This window comes from Otolemur garnettii, unplaced genomic scaffold, assembly GCF_000181295.1.
Source record: "Otolemur garnettii isolate 467f Iridium unplaced genomic scaffold, OtoGar3 scaffold00115, whole genome shotgun sequence".
In the NCBI taxonomy this organism is placed as follows: domain Eukaryota; kingdom Metazoa; phylum Chordata; class Mammalia; order Primates; family Galagidae; genus Otolemur; species Otolemur garnettii.
Window position 1 is genome coordinate 1,697,555 of NW_003852510.1, and position 14,419 is coordinate 1,711,973.

Below are 14,419 nucleotides of genomic sequence, written 5' to 3' on the forward strand. Positions count from 1 at the left end.
TTGTGGGTTTATTTCCTAGCATCTTGGAATCTGTTTCTCCTCATCTGTTAAACGAGGATAATAACCCTCTCCACAGGTTATGAGAAGTAGCACTAATACTGTGTGCCCAGCATATAGTAGCGGATTAATAAATGCTAGCTCCTAGCCCCTCCCTCTGATCAGCATGGGGTATAGAGCATGGGTGGTCCCCAGGGGTTGGCGCCACTAGCCTTTCCCAAGCCCACCTCCAGCTTTCCCACAGGAAGCCCCATAACCCACCTGAGAGCACTGAGGACTTTTCTGCTTTGGAGATCAGGAGTCAACCAGCTTCTGGTTAGCTTTGCTGACACCACTCCAGGGAGAGGAGGATTGAAAGGGAGCCAGGAGTGGGAGAAGGCAAGGATGAGGCCCTTTCCTGGAAACGCTCGGGGGCTCCATCCCTCTGTGGTCAGGGTGGGCAGACATCTGTGGGATGTGTGGGTGCAGTGGGTCGGGGATTGCAGGGTTCAGAAAGAGTTCAGAAAGAGCTGGGCACAATGAGAGAGACATTGCGGTGATTCAGAGAGGAGGTCATTAAATCAGGCTGGTGGGAGCCACCTGGCCGGGTTACCCTCCGATACCCACCCTGCACCCCAACAAAGGGTCTTTCTCAAATAGTGAAAGGAGCATATTATGTTCATAATGAACAATTGCTTGTGTCTGTAGAACATTTTATAAATCGGGCATCCTTTTATGTCCATTTTCTTTTTTTTTTTTTTTGAGACAGAGCCTCAAGCTGTCCCCCTGGGCAGAGCGCCATGGCATCACAGCTCACAGCAACCTCCAACTCCTGGGCTCAAGCGAGTCTCCTGCCTCCGCCTCCCAAGTAGCTGGGACCACAGGCGCCCGCCAGAACGCCCGGCTATTTTTTGGTTGCAGCCGTCATTGTTGTTTGGCGGGTTTGGGCTGGATTCGAACCCGCCACCTTAGGTGTATGTGGCTGGCACCTTAGCCGCTTGAGCCATAGGCACCAAGCCTATGTCCATTTTCTAATTTCAACTTCACAAAGAGGCAGAGACAGGGAGATAACATTCATATTTGATAGATGAGGAAACTGAGGCTGGAAGGGGCGACGTGAATGCAGCTACTGAACTGGAACATAAAGCCAGGCCTTCTGGGGTCAAGGTACCCACAACCAAAGGGTGAGCAGGAAGTTCTCCTGGCAAGTAGTGATTTGTTCTGCAAAACAATTTAGAATTTTCTCTATTAAAACATTCAAAAAATGAAACTACTATCTAGCTCTTCTTCCTTGTGAGAATCATCAGCTTCTTTCCTAACCCAGGAACTGAACTCCACATAGAAAAGCTGTCCTGGGTGGCAGTGCCCTTCGGAGGAAGAGCAGTAATCTGCAGATGAGGGAAATTTAAGGCCACCCCATGGGAGGATTTTCAGTCAGAGCTGCTTGTTAATAGGTGACCAAGTGAGGTCACAAAATCAGCTCTCTGGTCATCCGCTGTCACCTATAGGATTAGGGCCTCTCTTCCATTTGGCCAGTATCTAAGAGACCACACTAGCAACTGTGTGAATGAGGGGCCCGGGGAAGGGCCCTTACCTCTCCAGCCTCAGTTTGCTCACCGGTAAAGGCATGGACCTTATTCTCCACCCATCCCCACTGCCATCTGGTCACCTTAATTTGACTTCTTGTGTGCAGGTTGGTGGAGCAAACATTTCCTGAATTCCTGGAAGCCAGTCCAGCTCTGCCATTACCAAATAGTGGCCCTGCGTCTGTCACTTTCGCTCCGGGTCATGTTTTCCTCATCTGTAAAACATGGAGGGTGGCTCTTTAGGGTTCTTTGGCCCTAACTTTCTCTGTAGAAGCTGGAAAACAGGGCTGGGCTAGGAGAACTGGTAGGACAGGGAGGCCTGGGGGGCCTGCTTGCATGGGTCTGGACAAGGGGATTACCTGGGTGTGTGCCGGGGTGATGGAAGGCAGCTGAGCAAAGGGCAGAGTTAGGAGTTGGGGTTGGTGAGGAGGAATAGGGTGCCTTTTCATTCTCTCCCATCCCCTGGGCCATCTCGAGAGAGGTTCGTAGGGCCCAGGGCCTGCCTGGGGAGACCCTCTGAGAAGGCTGGAATCCACAGCAGCCCTGTGCAGTGGGAAGGCCTCCTAAGCTCTGCCCTTCAGTTCACCTGAGGAAGGCGAGACTGCTGTTGGACCTTGCCGTGGCTAGCACAGAGTCAGAGCTAAGCTCTCCAGGCGAACTGTGTCTTTGCTATCTGGTGTTTAGATCCCACTGGGCGAGAGAGAAGGTGAGCCCCAGGCAGCCAGTGTGTCCAGAGCTACTGTACATGTATCTCTGGGGCAGGGCCGCTAGGCAGGGAGGGGACAGAGGCAGGCTTGTAGATAATGGCCCATCGCTGTTTTCTCCTGCTGGCTGGCTGGGGCTCTTTCCCCTCAGGGCCACCACCTTTCTTTAAACAAGCACCATGAAGCCAGCTCCAGGCCAGATGATTTGGGAGACCTAAAAACACATTCTTTCCTTCCTGGTGCCCGGGGAGGAGTGGCAGGGTCTTGTGGTATCCGGCAGATGGTGGACCTGAGTTTCAGTTCTTGCTACTTCTGGAAAATTGTGTCTCTCCTCCGTGACTCAGTGTCTCCATCTTGAAAATAGGGGAGAGGGTTCCTTTGGCTGTACCTCTTTCTCTGGCTCATGAGGATATAATGGGGTTACATGAGGTCATGTCTGTCACAGAGCTGTGGGTCCTTAGGGAGACCTAGGAAAGTACCAGCTGCTCTCATTGAAGGTCTAAGGTTCAAGAACAGCCCCATGGTGATATTACTCACGAGCCTCTGACTGTCATGCTAATCCCAGGCAGGACATGGTTAGCCAGGCCCAGACCGAGCAAGAAGCCAAGTAAACTTCTCTCTCTCTCTCTTTTTTTTAGTACAATCTCAAAAACCTGGGGCTCTTAGCTCTCAGAGTCAACTGATGCCCCTTGCCCAGTAGCTAGGGTAGAGGTGAGGGCATCGCTTTCTGCATCTGGGCCCCCCGAGTCTTCTTGAGAAATGACACACACTGTCACCAGCCCCACAGGCATTACTGGGTAGGAGATGTGTCTGTGAGGCCATGGGCCTGGAGAGTTCAGCACCCCCTGCTATGGGAGGGTAAGGGTGGGAGAGCTTATGAAAAGGTGCCTCCTACCTACTGGAGACTAGCACCTTAAACTTAGGGCCAGATCCCCCTTCTGCTGCACACCAGCTATGTGTCCTTTAGGAGACGTAAATGTGCTCCTTGCCTCAGTTTCCCCATTTATAAAACCACAACAATAATACATATCTTGTGGGATTACGTTGAACTGAACATAATCGAGAATGTCAGTGGTCCTAGTGGAACACTTTGCACGTGGCTAATGCTCAGTAAGTGTTACAGAGAGGAGAGGGGGTGAGGCTAAGAGACGTGGACAGAGACCATCCCAGTAAGCTGTCTAATCCTGGGATGCCTGAACGGTAAACGGCTCAGGGCGAAGCTTAGATTTAATATTTGGCTGATGACATTGGTCCTGGGGTGTCTGGCCCAGGCAACAGCATCCTTTGGATACATTTATTTGGATTAGAGGAATAGAAGTTACAGAGTAGAAGCAGATTCCCAAAGGGATCTGCCCTCCTTCCACCAGAGCCCACAAACATTTCAGCTCTTCCATGGCCAGCGCCCAAGGCCTTTGCAGACAGGTGTGAGGAAAGAGAAGGGTTCTGGGTCAGAGCCCAAGGCTAGGCATGGAGAATTCCACTTTCCTGGAAGCTGCCTGTCACATCACCTAGTATAAATTTCTTAACCACTAATCCCCAAGTAAAGGGTGACACTGTAGACAATAGGCTGTGATCCTGCTGCTTCCAAGCTCTGTGATCCTGAGTGTGTCATTTGGCTTCTCAGAGCTGTTTGCTCATCTGGGAGATGGTATCATGAGCAGCCTCCTTAGGGAGGGGTGGCCGGACGGAATGGGGTGATGGCTGGCATCCCCATGTTCCATGTACATGGCCAGGAGGATGATGTGAAGAGCCACTTGCACTCTTGGTTACCACTCGAAATGAGCAAGAGACTCTAGCTTCTTTTCCACTCCAAACCTGGCCTTCGGCCTTTGGAGGGCTTAGACTAAGTGAACCAGCAGGTCAGGCTGGAGAAGAGTGTGGGGTTGAACAGGGAGGGAAACTCTCTGATAACTTCTTGGTGCCACCTTAAGAGAAATCTGTTTGGAGCCTTAGTTCATCTATAAATTGGGCAAGTCCGACCCCACCTTCCCAACAGGAAGAACAAATGTGAATTAATTAGTAAACGTGGCTGTCAAACATGGTTGGTGTTATTATTAACTTAATATGTTTGTTTTAAAGGGGGAGGCCAGCTTGTTCCAGTCCATAGGACATGTGAACTGCCAGCCTGCCGGCCAGGTTTGATGAAGAATCCCACAGATCGTTTCCACATGGGAGTTTATAACACAAATAATTAGTTGCAGCAGTGGAAAGCCTTGGAGGCAGGGGATGATGGATTCCGATGATGAATTTTGCAGTTCTTCATATAAAATGCAGAGTTGTTCCCTAAGGGGAGGGGTTATTGTACTAGGGAGAGGGCGCCCCAGGGACTTAGGCGCCACAGTCTGAAGCCAGCAGGCAGGGGGTTGTTGCTGCTATCCCAGGAACTGCTGAGAGTGGGGAGGGATGGAGGGTGCTGCACACAGGTTACACTGGCCGACAGGGGCACAGGCCACGCATGCACAGATGTACTCCTGGAGCACGGGTGTGCACGAGGCCCTCTTGCAGTCAGTCTTCTACGCTGCTCTGGAAGATACTAGATGGTTGCCCAGCCAACCCACTGCCCGTGCCCACACTAGGTGCCATCTTCCCGGACACTGGCTTCAGCTTCATCCACTGATCTTTCATGTGTCTACCAATCCTTCCTTCCAATGCTAAAAGCATGGACTCTGGAGCTAGGCAGCTGGGATTTAAATATTGGCCCCACCACTTATTAGCTATGCAACTTTGGCTGAGTTCTTGACCTCTCTGTGTCTCAGTTTCCTCATCTGCACAATGGGGGTGATGATACCTTATAGGCTTGCTTGTGGGGATTGAATAAAGTGACCTTTGTAGAGCTTTTAGACTCCTGCCTAGCCCATAGAAAATGCTGTATATGTGCTGGTTAAGTAAGTAGATGTGTTCTGGCTGCCCTGAGCAGACGGGTTGCCCGTATCACTATCATTTCCTCTCCTCCAAGCCATTTCAACACACAGTTTGGGAAGAGCGTGCTTGCTGTGCACTTAACATTCTTTTTTGTGGCTCTCCCTGACCTCTTGGCAGCTTACGAGTTCTACCTGGATAGAAGCTACCCTGTCCAGGGGACACTATAGCTCTGTCTCAAATCCTGTCAGTTGCTGGAGTCTTTGTCCTTTGAAAGATGATTCCTGCTTGGTAGGCAGGGTGAGCCCAGCCCCTACCCTACTCAGCCTCACTGTGCTTCTGCCTCCAACAGTTGGTCATGACCTTGAGTTCAGGAGAGGTGTGGGGTGCTGCTGTGTTCCCCCTGAGTTCTGCTTGGTGTCTGTGGAGTGCTCAGGCTATCTGCTGCCCTGGCTTTGCATGGAGTTAGGCCAGAGTCTTCTTGTACCAATAAAGGACATTTTATTGACCATCTGTTCATTCCTTACCTACTTTACTATGACCTGACTCAATACTTTCAACAATAAAGACAGAATTCCTTTGAAAAAGAGCTGGAAAATAAGAGCTAGTACAAAATAGGAGTACAGGTAAGTAAGTGGCAGTGAACTTCTCCCTGAAACCTGAGCAGACTACGTGTTTAAATGTGTGTGCAGGAGTATCATGTGTTTATCAAGCATCCACAGGTTCATGCCTTTGATATCATAATACCACTTCTGGGAAACTCTCCTGAGGAAATGCTATAAAATTTGCGGTATGCTTTATGCCCAAAGATGTTCTTTACACAGTTCCTTATAAAAGAAAATGCTAGAGACAGCTGAAATGTCCAGCATTTCAGAGAGGTTATGTAAAACTCTGGGCACACTGATTTTAGTGGTTTTCAACCTTTTGCAAGTTCATGAGTTGCTTGAGAAACTTGTTAAGATGAGGATTCCCAGCCTCCTCTAGAGAGTCAGATTTAACGGTTCTGGGATGGGGTCCAGAAATCTGCATTGTTAACATACCCTGTATAATCCTAAGGCAGATGTTCTGCAGTCCACATTTGAGAAAACTGATCAACTTGATGGGGTATTTTGCAGTCATTTAAAATGTTTACAGAGAGATTATAATAACATGGAGGAATGCTTTATAAATAAGAAAGTATGTGAAGCTGTGTATGTAACTCTGCATCCAATTATGAAATACGGCTATATAAAGCAAAGCAAAAACATCCAAAAATGTAAACACAGGCAGTCTCAGGGTGGTAGAGTTAGAGCGTTTTTTCTTTTTTCCTACATTTTCTATATTTTCCAAAATTCCTAAAAGTAAGCATTATTTTTACCATATAAACCCATGATTTTGAAACAGAAAGTATCCGCCTTGGAACAAATTTAAGGGCTTTCTATGTATGGTTTACCCTCTTTCCTGGGATGTATATGCTGAAGGTTTCACTTTACCTTTAAACAGACCACAAGACCCTGAAGCAAAGCTGTGCTGGGCGCCTCACGTGGCCAAACCCTCTTGGTGGTGTTTTCAGACCCGGTTTCCCCCATAGACACACGAGTTACTGAAGGCACATTCAGTACTGTTAGTTATTGATAAGATAATAGGAAGTCTTGCCTGGGGTGGTGCTTTATTTTGTAGAGTTGAACCACGGTCACTTCACTCTCTGGAGAGTTTTTTAGATATAATTTGCGCAGGACAGCGAGGCCGGGTTTCAAGAAGTTGGAAATAAGGAAGCCAGGCTGTTTGCTGAGAGAGGCATGTCTTGGTTTCCTGGGGATGTCCTGACAAAGTTCTACAGACCAGGTGGCTGAAAAAATAGAAATTCCTTGGCTCCCAGTTCTGGAAGGTAGAAGCTGGAGGTCAAGGTGCCATTGCGTCTGCGGGCTGTGAAGGCAGGCTCTGTCCTAGGCCTCTCTCTCTATGGCTAGTAGAGGGCCTCTTCTCCCTGAGTCTTCATGGGGCTTGACACAAGTCACCCCATCACAAGGCATTGCTGAGGGGCATGAGGTAGGATGCAGAACTCTGCAGGCGCTCAGTGGAAAACACCAGCAGAGGTTCCGTACATACCTGACTTCACTGCTGCAGTGTGTCCGATAGCTTGAGAGTGAAGTTAGAAGCCACCTGGGCTGTTTCCTCCGTGATCTGACCAGAGAGGAGAGCCTCATCTGGCCTGTTCCTGGGGAGAGGTGTGTGCCTCTGCGGTGGGGATGAGCACCCCAGCTTAGCCCACTGCTGAGTGGATCCACTTATGTTTCTCTGACTTTTCAATCATGAGACAGGGGTCAAGGTCAGTGTCCCGTTCAAACCACCCCTGGAGAAATGGGAATACGAATTCCACAGGTGGCACCTGTGGCTCAAAGGAGTAGGGTGCTGGCCCCATATACCGGAGGTGGTGGGTTCAAACCCAGCCCTGGCCAAAAAAAAAAAAAAAATACCCAAAAATTCTTGTCCCACCTGTCTTGCAGGCTGTTGTGAGGTAAGGTAATGCAGATGGTTGGAAAATTGCAAAGCTCTTTGTGACCCCGACAAGCAGACAGACAGAGCAGTGAACAGCCTCCCTGCCCTGAAGCAGGTGATCATCATGCTATCTGAAGGCTGCAGGCTCAGTTACACTCAGACATTTCTGGAACTCAGTGGTATTCAAGGAGGTGAGGTAACAGTGACTGTAGCTGTGGCACATGTGGCTGATAAAACACTGCCCTGAGCACTGTTACCAAAACCTCCATACCTTCTGAAAAAACAGAAACAACTGTATTTTGAAATTGACGTATGCTCCTTATATGACAATCTATATAGTTGATATAGAAGAAGAAAACAAAAAAGTCCCAGTTCTCTAATTTCCTTTCTCATCACCCAAAGCCCGGAGTGAATATCTTCCTGATATTTCCTGTGCTAATACAAATATATATGTAAATACCTTAAACACCACACCCACGATTTAGTTCATACTGTTTGAAAACTTGGTTTCTAACTTAATGAATGATTTTGGGCTTCTTTCCATATCAATGTAAGTATGTGGATCTTAACCTTATTTTTTTCTAATTCTTGTATGGTATACTGTAGAGCAGATATACCATGTTATTTAACTATTCCTTCATTAATGGACATGTAGGTTTTTCCAGTTTTAGAAATATGATGAACATCATAGGACATGAGTACTCTACAATGCACTTTTTTGTTCATGTATCTTTCACCCTTTGTGGAAATGGCTTTCCACAGGGTAAATTTCTAGGCATGTAATAACCAGGTCAAAGGGGGTATTTACATATTTAAATTGTGATAGATTTTGTAAATTATTCTCTCTCTCAAAGGAAAAAAAAAAAGACAATCAACTTACACTCTCTCCAACAGTTTATAGAAATTTCTATTTGCTCACATCCTTGCCAAGAATGAGTACTCTTCCATTTGCCCCACATTCTTTAACCTGTTGAGGCTGAATACTATTTTGAGAGTGTATTTCCTCTGCGTCTTCAGAGATACTCAACATCATGATCGCAAGGCCTTTTGGAGAAGAGCATCTGGGTCCAAAATCACAGGAAATTGTCAACAGATCTCCCAGATACTCTGAGCACTGAGAGTATATTCGGGGAGACTATTATGTTCTACTTGAACCCAGACATTATACCAACCCCTGGAGAAGCCACACATCTGTTTCTCTGCTCATGTGAAAGGAGAAAGAAAGAAATGAAGACAGGTTTGAGCATCCATCCCACCCAGTGCCCTTGAAACAGTTCTCCAGTTACCTCTCTAGCTGTCTCCCAGGCCGCATCAGTTTTTCTGATTTTCTAAAGGCCCTGTAAATAAGAGGTTCCCCTATGAAATGCTTGGAGACAATCAGCTCCTTATTGCTTAGAGGTGAGGGCAGAGGCTGGGGAAATAGCTGGCCTTGCCTAAGCCCATCCACCCTGATCTCCTGAGAACACAGCAGACACGGTTGCTGCTGTGTCCAGACCAAAGGTCTTGTGTGGGCACCAGCAAGGCAGAGGTCCCAAAGCAATGATAAAAAGCAGCTTCGATAAAATTATCCAGAATTTTGTGTTCAGAAACATCTAGGAAGAAGCAATTTTAACATAGGCATGCATGTAAGTTTTGCATTTTGTGAATTTGCAGTGTTTTTCTTTTGAATCACATTGCAGATAGTGCCAGATCTTTAGGGCTGAGACCTTCTAAAGATCTGCCAGTATCTTTGCCCCATCCCCAGATGGTGATAGGTTAAGTGTGCTCTGAGGCTCTGGGATTTTTCAGTCCCATGTGGAGGCCCTGCCTGCTGGGATTCTAGACATGGAGCTTTGTTTTCTGTGATGCATTTAGAATACCTGCGTCCCAGGGCAGTGGTGGGGATTTCATCAGGAAGCAGGTGAAGGCAGCCCGCTGGTACTCAAGCAGAGTTGATTTCCTCCCCTCACGGGAAGCTTGTCCTGTCTGAATCATGAGCTTGATGGAGCAGGACTTCAAAGACCTTAAGAAGTCTTTTCTTGCTTTATATACAAAGTTCTAGAGAAACAAGAAGAGAAAGGTGTGAAATTGGAGTTTCACTACCTTCTTCTCAGGCTATATTCATGTCTATAGAATATAAATATAAATATATGATAACCTATATTTATATATATTAATATAGGTTATATTTATATATTTATATAACTATAAATAGTTTTTCACTAAGTTGAGTTGAATTGGATCATGATTGTGTTCACCCTACTCAAGGTCAAACACATGTAAATCACGATGGCACAAAAGGTAAAAACTTTACTAGTGCCTAGAGCTTCTTAATTTCTACCATTTTCACTACCTGCGGAAAGAGTCTGCTCCACGTTGGAGGGAGGAAAGCTCAAATCTGCGTTTTCACAATGTGCTGAGCACAGTGCCTCATTTTACCTCCCCAATGGCAATAGGAGTGCTGCTATTTTATAACTGAGGAATTAGAGAGTGGCACCCATTTCTTCCAGATGTCACACAGGTGACCAGGGGCAGAGGCATAATCAAAGTCACCAGTCAATCCAGCTCGTTACTGAGTTCAGGTCTGAGTATAAGCAGAAACCTTTGCTCCTGCACCTTGCAGGGTGACTTGGGCCTCTGTTTGGCCACCCAATGTCGGGTGTCTCAGGCACACCCATCACTCCTGCAGGATAAAGCTGGGTCATCCAGGCACAGAGGGATAGGGGGACAAAGTGGCCTCTGTGGTGGCCATGGGAGATTAGGTTTCATAGTTTCCTCAATGGCCTGGGATCTCCAGCATGACCTGACCAAGACCCCTGTGCAGCTTTTTCCTTGGGAAAGGCCCTCCCCCTTCATTAAGCATCTAAAACATGACTACTCATGGAGGTGTGACCCCTGTTTCCATCACCCTGGGTGCTAGGGACAGAGCACGAACAGAGGCAGACACTGTCCTAGCTCTTCAGGAGCCAGTGGGTAGTGGGGAGATAAAGGTGACAGTCACAGAGGCAATGCATTGACCACAGCCGCATCTCCTATAGAGCCGTTGACTTTACTTTTTTCTCGGTGTGATGAGGGAGAGGAAGATGCTGCAGAAATCTAGAAGTAACAGGCACACCAAGGCCTAAAGGGTGAGCTCAGGTGGAGGGGTGGGGAAGAGTCTTTATTTCATTAGTCTACCAGCCGCCATTTTAGTGCTTTATACAACTAACTTGTGTAATCCCCTGACAACTCTATGATGAGGTACTTAACCAGCATCCTCGGTGTACAGACAGGTGAAACCACTGATCCAAGGTTGCCCACTAGGAAGCACCAGAGCCAGGATCCAAACTCATCAGTATATGGGTGGTGGTTAAGGGGGGGATCAGGGCTGAGTACAGAGGAAAGGAGAGGCCCTGGGAGGGGCCCTGGGGAAGGAGGACTTCCTGAGTCAAGTACACTGAAAACAGTAGTCAAGGGGGAGCAAGTTGGCAGGAAGAAGTGTTTCTACCAGGAGGGAGAAAGCAACTGGCCAAATGGTGTGGGCAGGTTGGCGGGATGAAGACTGAGATTGGACCCATAGACATCATGGCGGCCTTTGACAAGAGCAATTGTAGGGGAGCCATAGGGAGCAAAGTGCAGTTAAAAAGGTTCAGGAAAAGGTGGGAGGAGAGGAGGTAGCAACTGTGATAAATAATGCCTTTGAGGAATTTTACGCTAAAAGGAAGTAGCTCAGGGTGACCCAGTTCCACGGGATTTCTGTATAAAATGTTGGTGGGGAACCTACTGGTGTGCTGACGGGAGCGCGTCAGCAGCACAGGGAACCACCACAAGCAGAGAGGAAGCTCCCAGTACAGAGGGAGGCTCTCGGGCCACTTCAGGGTATGGAATCCAAGGTCCAGGGGAGGGTGGCCTTAGGCTGAAGTGGCTGGCTGCTGGGGTGTGTCAGGTAAGCTTTGGGTGGCAGATACCTAAGCTGCATGCACCTATAGCACCACTGACTTGAGTTTCCCCTTGTTCGCTCTGAAGTCTTAGCAGAGCCGCTAAGAGGTTAAGGTAACATTCTTCTCTGGACATTGCAGGGCTGATGGGCATCTCTGGGCATCTGTCCCTGATGTCACCAGCTTTTGCCGATGGTGGAGGTCAACCCTGGCTGTGGTCCTGGTACAGCTGTGAGATGAGTGGCAGGAGAGAGTGAGTTACAGCAGCTGAGGGAGTTTTTTCTCCAAGGCTCCGTGGACATTATGTGCTTGCTTTTGGGGAGCCCTGGGGATTCGAGCACAGATGGCCAAGGGATTCCTGCTGTCGTGCATTGGGCATAGTGTCCACTCACTCAACAAATGAGATGGCTGTGAACCCAATTCCAGCAAGTTTACTTAAACTTACCTCACAGAATTTCTAGGGCCCCAAATTGGCCAATCAGGCCCCTGGGTTGATTTACAATTTTTCAAAGTTTGACCCCTGAGAAATGCAAAGCTCACAGGAGGCACTTCCTGTGCTACCCCAGCACTCTGAAGCTACCTCTCAGTGGGGCTGTGTTTGGGCTATGTTTGGTGGATAAATAAGGACACAAACAAGAGGGGAAGAACTAAATTCGGTGAGCTTTGAATGCAAAATCAGGGGACTCCCCATTGGGGAAAATTCCTCTGGTTAAAAAAAAAAAAGAAAGAAATGGGTAAATGAGGCAGAAACAACAGTGGTATAAGACAACTAGCACACCACAGCGCTGGTTTCTTCCCTAACCGCTTTCTCATTAAAGAAAAATGTGAACAGGCGGCGCCTGTGGCTCAGTGAGTGGGGTGGCAGCCCCATATACTGAGGGTGGTGGGTTCAAACCCAGCCCCAGTCAAACTGCAAAAAATAGCCGGTGTTGTGGCGGGCGCCTGTAGTCCCAGCTACTCGGGAGACTGAGGCAAGAGAATCACCTAAGCCCAGGAGTTGGAGGTTGCTGTGAGCTGTGACACTACAGCACTCTACCAAGGGCGATAAAGTAAGACTCTGTCTCTAAAAAAGAAAAAAAAAGAAAAATGCGAACAATTATGTATAGATGTATCTACTCCTCCCCACCCAGGAGAACTCTGTTGGTTTTTCTTTCCCCTGATGTATTGCAAGTTTTCTTGTACGTTGTTATAAAACGTAAATGTGGTTTTTAGGTAGGGTTAAAACAAAATTGATTTGGGGAAATAGGGAGTACCTGGAACTCTGGGGGGAGATTAATTTGGAAAGTCTTTCCAAAAGAAGGTGACTTGGGTTTCTTAGTTTTGAATGGAAAATCCAACCTTCACTGGACTTTGAACAAAGGAAGGGCCCAGCAGGGATTCCGGGGCAGCTGGGGACGTGCAGGGAGAAGCCAGGGCCACATGAGGATGCTCCTGCAGTGGCCTGGGGGACCAGACAGCAATGAAGACCAGTGCAGTGGGAGAGCAGTTGGAAATGCCTAATTAGAGGTAAGAGCGTCGTCATAGCCAAGGGCTTCTTCAGGCTTCAGGGAGGGTGGTTAGGATCAGAGTAGCCAGAAGGGGCAGAGAGGTGTGGGTGAGGGCAGTCTGCAGGTGCGGGAAGCAGTTTTAGGACTGTGGTGGGGGAGACGGCCGTGAGATGGGAACAGTGCAGAGAAAGAATCCTTAGGTTGGTGCCGAGCTCCAAGAGTCGGAGGTGTCACCAGGTGATGTTAGTTGAACAGGCCAGGCTTGGCGCCCATAGCTCAGTGTTTAGGGCACTGGTGGGTTCAAACCCAGCCAGGGCCTGCTAAACAACAATGACAACTACAACAAAAAAATAGCTGGGTGCTGTGACGGGCACCTGTAGTCCCAGCTACTTGGGAGGCTGAGGCAAGAGAATCACTTAAGCCCAAGAGTTTGAGGTTGCTGTGAGCTGTGACGCCAGAGCACTGTACCAAGGGCAACATAGTGAGACTCTGTCTCAAACAAAAACAACAACACTAAAAAGCAAACAAAAAACAAGACCATAACCAGTGGGTGCATTTGTAAATGTGACTGGTCCTTGTGTATCTCTGGAATTTAGCACGGTGCCTGCACTTAGCGGACGCTTATGAATTACTTGTCAGATGAGTGAATGGGTGAAGAAGTAGTAACAGCTAAGATATCTTTTAAGTTGCTGCAAAAAAATAATGTGGTACTTTCTCAAACAATGAAACACAGAATTACCAGATGGTCCAGCAATTCCACTCCTAAGTACAGACCCCAAAGGATTGAAACAGGGACTTGAATAGGTATTTGTATACCATGTTCATAGCAGTATTATTCAGAACAGAGAGAAGGTAGAAGGAAAGCTAGTGCCCGTCAGGAGATGAAGGGGGAACACGATGTGGTCTAGACACAAAAGGAAATCTATCTTCAGCCTTAAAAGGGAAGGGAAATCTGACAACCTGGATGAACTTTGCAAACATTATTGTAAGTGAAATAAGTCAGTCACAAAAGAACAAATATTGTATGGGTCCACTTGTACACGCTACTTAGAGTAGTACGATTCCCAGACACTGAAAGCAGACCAGAGGTTCCCAGGGCAGAGGTAGGAAGGAACAGGGAGTTACTGGTTATGGATATAGAGTTTCAGTTGGGGAGGACAGAAGCGTTCTGAAGACAGAGGTGATGGCTGCATGCAGTGTGATGAACTTAATGCCATTGAACTGTATACTTACAATGGGTAAAATGATAAATTTTATGTTATGCATTTATTACAATAAAAGAGGCAAAATTATAATCTTTAAATACATCAAAAGACAAAATGTGTTGAGAATGCGTCAACATGCTAAAATGTTTCTTAAGTCCCTCCTAAGCTTTTATTCACTTCATCCTCACAGCAACCCTGTGACTCAAGCACCATGCTAGGTATATTACA